We start from the raw sequence: 7,583 nt of genomic DNA, 5'->3' as shown, positions 1-7,583 counted from the left end.
TTGGGACAGTCTTCAAATTTGGTTCTTAGCAGAAAAACCTAAATAGTCCCAAGGGAAAGTAGCACTACAGGACTGAAAAGTCCAGCAGTGTGGGATGACACGGCCACATCCTGCTCTCTGTTTTTCCCAAGCAGAATGAGGAGAGCCAGCATGGGAGGCACACTTGTGTTCCATTTGGAATGTGTTCTCTCTTGGCACCGGAAGAAAGGGTGACCCCAGATGGATACCATGTTTGGAATTGGAATCCAAGAGGTACTGGCAGTGAGAAAAAACAGGCCAGGCACAGGCAGCCTGGCAGAGCACTTAACATACCTCCCAGAGGACAAGATAAGACCTCAGGGTGAGAGAGACAGACAAGGAGAGAGAAAGGAAAAGTGAGCACAGAATTCACCTGAACACCTCAGGCAGGAAACTGTCCCGAGCTCCCTGTGGGGAGAGCCAGACAGTGCTCCTGAGTGAGGACACATCAGAGTAGGAAAGTATGGGACTATTATCAGAAAAAATCCTAACAGTGAAAGCTGGAAAACCCCCTGAAGGCCTTTATTAAGCCACACTGCAAATATCATTATGTATTTATTTGACATCCATTTAACAAAAGTAGCTATGTAAAGCGGCTTTTTGAATTCTAAGCTGGCTTTCCCTGCATATGTCTGGATCTGGTAAGAGTAAACAAATAATAATACATTGCCCAGATCATCATCCCACCCACTCCAGTGTTTCCAAATTATAATTCCCACCTATTAAACACCCATGAAGTGCCAAACCTAGATTAGGCATTTTATACACTTATAAGTTAGTTGTGACAACGACCCTTCAAAATAAATATTATTCTCCTTCTAGATCTGGAAGAAACTGAGGCTCAGAGAGGTAACAAACTTCCACAGATAGTAAGTGGCAGAGCCAGGATTTGAACCCAAGTCTGTCAAACTTAATACTCTGTCCCAAGGGGTTTGCCAGTAAGTGGAAGTACAGTACTAGATCCATGACTCCCAACTCCACACTTCTATGAAGTCTCACAATTTTCAAGGAACTTCTGGTTGAACCTAGGAATCTACTTTGGGCTGCCAAGAGATAAAGCTAGAGTATGCAAACATTAGGCTAAGAAATGTTAGCTGGGCACAGTGGCTTACACCTGTAATCGCAGCACTTTGGGAGGCCAAGGCAGGTGGATCACCTGAGGTCAGGAGATTGAGACCAGCCTGGCCAACATGGTGGAAACCCTGTCTCTACTAAAAGTATAAAAATCAGCTGGGAGTGGTGGCGAGCGCCTGTAGTCTCAGCTACTGGGGAGGCTGAGGCCCAAGAATCTCTTGAACCTGGGAGGCAGAGGCTGTGGTGAGCCAAAATTGTGCCACTGCATTCTAGCCTGGGTGACAGAGCAAGATTCTGTCTAAAAAAAAAAAAGGAAGGAGGGAGGGAGGGAGGGAGGGAAGGAAGGAAGGAAGGAAGGAAGGAAGGGAAAGAAAGAAAGAAGGAAAGAAAGAGAAAGAAAGGAAAGAAATAAAGAAAGAAGGAAAGAAAGAAAAGAAAGAAAGAAAGAAATGTGACTCTATGGATTCCAAATGACTCCTTGATTCTTCCTCCCTGCTGCTGGGTTAGCACTTACTCCCATTACTCCTATTGCCCCTGAAGTACAGGCGGGATGCTTAGTAACCTCGCAGAACTAATCAAGGACTCAATCCATAAGGACTTTTACCATGCTGCTATAACTTGATGAAAATTTATGAGAAATTAGAAATTGTCAAATATGGTGAGAAGGAGATGTTTTCACTCAAAAAAATATTTATTGAGTGCCTTTTATGAGCTAAGCCCTTGGGGATCAAAGATCCTCAAGAGAAACTTTCACCCTGTTAGGGTAAAGAGACCTCAAAAAACAAAGGCAGTTCAGTGTGTGAAGCACAATAACCAAGTTAAGTTTGAAGGATGGTGGCAGCCTAGACGGAAGGGTGGCATCAGGGAGGGAAGATGCAAAGAAGTGCTGGCTTCTAATTTGAGGTTTAGGGGTTGAATTCACCAGGCAGGTAGAGGGAGAGCAGCATTTCTAGTGGTGAGAACAGCAGAAGCATGGGCACAGAGGCATGAAAATGCATGGCATGTTGAAGGAAGCCAGTTTTTTCTTAACCTAATTAAAATCATCTGACCAACAAATATATACCTTATTTCCTCCTTTCTAAGTTAAGAGGAAAAAAATCAGTAAAGGAAAGAGCTAGGGTATCTGGAGAAGAAATGTCATTGAGGTCACTCCATGGACATGATTTGGACCCCTGACATCATTTTAACAGTGGGGTTTGGGGATTTCCATATACTGTTTTTATGTCACTTGCCTGCCTCCCAAACAACCCCCCTACTTTAACAAGCAGTAGCTGCTCATCCTTCTATCACAGACATGCAGCCCCTGAGCTTCCAGAGTAGCTGTCCCTGCCAGCTGTAAGCAGGGAAGTCAGAAGCACAGAAATGAAGAAGCAACCAAAGCTCTGCCCAAGATAGAATTTCAAAGCAGCTCATCTTTCTTAGGAGACCTGCCAAATAGGTTGGCCCTGACCCATTAAAGAGACAGGCAGACCCATTAACTCTATGGTTCGCTTGTCCTGCTGTCCAGACTGCACTCAGCCTGCTTTCCTGTCAATCCAAATATGTGCTATCTCAGCAGAGGGGACTAACATTTATCAAGCAGCTATTGTTTTATGTTATCTTACTATACCTATTTTTTGTTTTAATAGAAGAAGCAGGCTCAGAGAGGCTAAGGAACTTGCCCAAGGTCACAAAGCTAGTCAGTAGGTGAATAAGGATTAAAGCCTAGGTCAGCGTGTCTCTGAATTGTATATTCTCTACAGTATATTAATAACATCCTACCAGGTACTTTTGGGAGTTTACATGTCTGCATATACAAGCTCATCTATTGCTGCTGGAAATTTGAGTACATTGCTAGGGTGGCATACATGTCAGAGAATCATGGGTGCATGTAATAGTGACATTACACTGCAGTAATAGTGGCCTGCAGTAATAGTGACATTGATGCCCACAGGATAGGACCTGTGATCAGAACACAACAATGAAAAGTTGTGTCTTGTTTAAGTCCAGATTTGATAGAAAAGGAAAGAAAAAATGTATTGTCTGTCAAAATGGTATGTTCTTATAAGGAAATACACAAACATAAAGGCAGAATACAATAAAAAACAACTGGGAAAGAAAAAGGAAAGAAACAGAAGTTTTCTCATTTGTTGAGCTGATTCAATTCAATAGGCATTTATTCAGGACAAACTACGTGTTCCAAGAACAGGGGATATAAAGATGAATCAGACAATTATCACTGCAAGAAACTTTCAGTCTATCCCAGATACTAACTCAGAAACTGTAATCCAATAAGTGTACTTAGGATTCAAAGAAAAAACACTTATAGGGGGCAAATAATTCAATCCGTAGGGACTTTTACTATACTGCTATAACCTAACTAAAATTCATGAGTTTGGGGGCGTGATGGCTGATGTCTGTAATCCTAGTATTTTAGGAGGCTGAGATGGGAGGATCACTTGTGCCCAGGAGTTCGAGACCAGCCTAGGCAACATAGTGAGACCACTGTCTCTTAAAGAAATACTTTTTTCATGAGAAAACATCACAGGGAAGGTGACTTTTAATCTGGTCTAAAAAGATGAGTAGGTTTTCCCCAGCTAGAGGAGGGCATTCCAGGAAGAAAGAACAGATTGTAAAGTCAGTCCCAGAAGTAAAACAAAATATGTGGCATATTCTGGTAACAGAGAACAGCTTGTTGTAGGTGAATCAAAAGGAGAAGCACACAAGAGGCAGGTGAGGCAGGCTGGGGACAGCTTATGAAGTCACCAGAGTCAACAAGTGTGGTCATGAACTCAGCCTGGTCTTCAAACTGTTTGTTACCAGTCACGCTGGGGTAAGGACAGAAATTGTGAGTTTAGACACTTTTTATAGCAATTTCACAGAGAAACTAATGGCCTTTGAACTAACAAAAATTCTGGGTTTGTATAGCATATTTTAAAATCTGTACGGGCTTATTTCATTTTCCTAGGGTTAGATCTGTGATGAATTGGGGGGAAAAAAGCTGGTTCTTCACCACATACAGTTTGAGAAACACTGAGCTTGAGGTTAACGCTTTCCTAGTATAGATACTAAAATAGAACAGAGGCATAATTTTATGCTCTGGACACATAGTGTCAAGTTGAACTTAAGCAGACACTATTGGTCGTCTTCCATAGCCATTTCCCCTTTTTCTTCAGTTTATGCAAATCTAATTTTGCTTGGGCAGTATGTTAAGGAAGGTGGGCTTTTCCTCAAGTTGCCAGAGCCTGAACTAAGACTGACTGAAGCCAAGCACAATATCTCATTCCTCTTGATAGCGACTGGCACAAAAGTAGACCTGTGAGCAATGAGATGTAAGAGGAAGTACGTGCGGGAGCTTCTGGGAAAAAGTATACTCCCTGATAGATAGCAGGCCTACCTTTCATCCAGGCTTGAATAGTTGTGCGACGATGTAATGCTTGAAGTTACCATAGTCATGAGATATGATATGCCTAAGGATGAGAAGGATAAAGAGCAGAAAAATAGAACAAGCCTAGGTTTTTTGGTTTGCTTGCTTTTTTAAGACAGGGCCTTGCTCTGTTGGCCAGGCTGGAATGCAGTGGCACAATCATGGCTCACTGCAGCCTCAGTCCTCTGGGTTCAAGTGATCTTCTCATCTCAGCCTCCCAAGTAACTGAAACTACAGGCATGTACCACCATGCCGAGCTAATGTTCTTATTTTCTGTGGACAGGTTCTCACTACATTGCCCAGGCCAGTCTCGAACTCCAGGATTCAAGCAATCCTCTGGCCTCAGTCTCCCAAAGTGCTGGGATTACAGGCATGAGCCACCACACCCAGCCAAGGCTAAGTTCTTGAAAGCACCACTGAGTCACTATCTCAAACCAGGAGCTTTTAATTTCCAAACTTCCTAACAGGGAGGTAAATTACTTTTCTGTATTGCTTGTGTCAGTGTAGTTGGGTATTCTAGTGCTTGCAGTTGAAAGCATCCTAATTCAGACCTCCCTAAGGACAACTCTTCAGGGAACAGTTCTCTGAACATCTGCTAATTGTCTTATTCTATAAAAACTGAACAGCAGAATTATGCTCTACCAATAATTTTCTTTCTAAAGTTTGAGTAAACTATGAGAGGAATTCCTCCTATAAACTCAATTTGACCATTCAGGGTGACCTGTTAGGTGAACAAGATGGTGTAGTGGAAATATGGTTGTCTATTCAATATCCATTTATCTCTTCCTCAATTGTGATGGAATTTGTTTTGTCCAGATATCAAACCTGCACATGGATCTAAGCAGGGGTGGGGTGGAGGGGGGCGGATCTTGTGTAAGCCATCAGCATAAGGTATTCTGTTGATAACTATTACTGGTCCATAAAAATACATATAACCTAATTTGGCTCAATCAGACCTTTAAAAAAGGGACGAAGAGTCCATGCCCAGGAACGGTTTCTCTCTCTTCCACTGTACTTGAACAAGAAAGCACATGACAGTCTTCATCAGTTCTGGACGAGAAAGCTCTGAGATGAAAATAACTTGAGTCTTGGGTGAAATCAGTGACCCCTATGATATCATCACATCTAGAGCTGACTCTAACTGGACTTCCAGCTATGTGAGTTTTCCTTATGAGGATTTTCTATTACTTGCTATCAAAAGCACCATAATCGACACAGATGGAATATCTAGCAATTTTTAATACCTAAAGAAATAAATACTGGGCATAATCACACATGCACTGTTTAGGAAAGCATCTTGGAATATCCATCATACCACTGAGCATTCAACTTTATATTTCTATGGTTTATATACATATATCCACTAGACTATAAGCTCTTTGAGGGAAGAGTCTATGTCTTACTACTCTTTGACTACTACTCTGTATAGTTGGCATATAGTATGTCCTCAGTAAGTGATGAATCAAATAGCCTCTCATCTTGAAAAACGTATGTCTGATTCACACATGAATTATCAACACTAGGGCTGTTCCCTGCAAATAACAGGCCTTCACTAAGTATGCATTAAGTGAATTTATAACTACAAATACATGATGTTTATACTGGATAACTAGTACACCAAAGAACACTGGGCTTCAACTTGCATCGCAGGCTACCAGCTGTTGGATCAGGGTGATTTCCTTAACCTCTCCAAGCACCTATACTCACCTGTAAAATAAGGATCATGGTTTTTCCATCACATCATAGGTCATATTAGACCTGTGAAAGACATAGTATTCCCAAGATAGGCCTTACTTAAGGATATGATCCTGTTTTCATCAATCTTCAAGTCAAACATTTCAAGGTTAGACAAATGGGGGACTAGAGAAAATAGTGTGAATATATCCGTATTGAGTTTAGTCATTATTGTGAAGAGCAAGGGCTTAGCAAAGAGGTGAATTAGAATGTGGTTGTTACCCACTAGGAGGCCAAGTTCTTCATTTTTCAAGTGACTGTGGTGATATCTCTTATCATTATTACCGAAATGCTGCACCTCATCTTTGGGAAGATTTAAGCACTAGGAAAGAGTGGGCAGAGGGTCTTGTGAGATGTACTTTTAAGTGTTGCAGAGGCCAAAAAGGGTGCTTTCAGTTCCTTTACAAATCAGGCAAGCATACCAAACTGGCAATAGTTTAAAAGAATTGTGTTGCTCAGAGATTAGAGAAATCAGTGCTCTCAGACACTAAGGTGTAAATGGATATATTTTTTCTAGAGATCACTTGGGGGCAGTCCTCAAAGCCTTGAAAACATGCATGGCCTCTGGCCCATCCTTAGCTGAGTGATTAGTAAAGGACACTTGTAAAGACTTTCCATAAGACTTCTATTGCAGTGTTATCAGAGTATCCAAAAAAAAAAGAAAAAAAAAAGTAAAAGGTGTACACACACACACACACACAGAGAGAGAGATGAGAATGTCATCGAAGAGAGGTTCTCTTGTAGACTGGTGGGATTTCAGATTTCTTCCTTATTATGTTTCCATTAAACCAACCAACAAAATAAAACAAACAAAAATTCAGAATTTAGGTTATCTGACATATATCCTGTTCCAGACTGAGACCCAATTCCTAGAATGGCATCTGACATACAGAAGGCACTCTATATAAAGTATTTCTTTAATGAATGAATGTTCAAATGTGCAAAAAGAAAAAACAGCGTATTGGTTAAATTACGGTCACAGATGAATTTATACATAGTCAATACAAATGACACCATAGACCTATACTCAGTGATGGTAAAATACATTAGGGGCAAAACATGATAATGTTATAACCTCATTAAAAATATGTAGCATAGAAAAAATTTTATTTTTGTTTTAAAAAATGTATAAAGGCATAGGAAAAGTCTGGACTAGTATATATCAGAAATTAACAATGGGTGATAAGGTTATTGATTTTTTTGTTTTCTTTTTTGTAGTTCCAGGACATATTCAAGCAGAGTTTGGATAACCATCTGCCAAAGATCTGTATTGGGTGGGAAGTTGGTTCATACCTGTCTTAATTGTCCAAGATTCTATTCTTCACCCAGATTATCTCTGTAAATCATGAAG

This window comes from Hylobates moloch, unplaced genomic scaffold (assembly GCF_009828535.3).
Source record: "Hylobates moloch isolate HMO894 unplaced genomic scaffold, HMol_V3 SCAFFOLD_4, whole genome shotgun sequence".
Taxonomy (NCBI): domain Eukaryota; kingdom Metazoa; phylum Chordata; class Mammalia; order Primates; family Hylobatidae; genus Hylobates; species Hylobates moloch.
The sequence above is the reverse complement of the archived record's forward strand: the minus strand, read 5'-3'. Positions refer to the sequence as shown.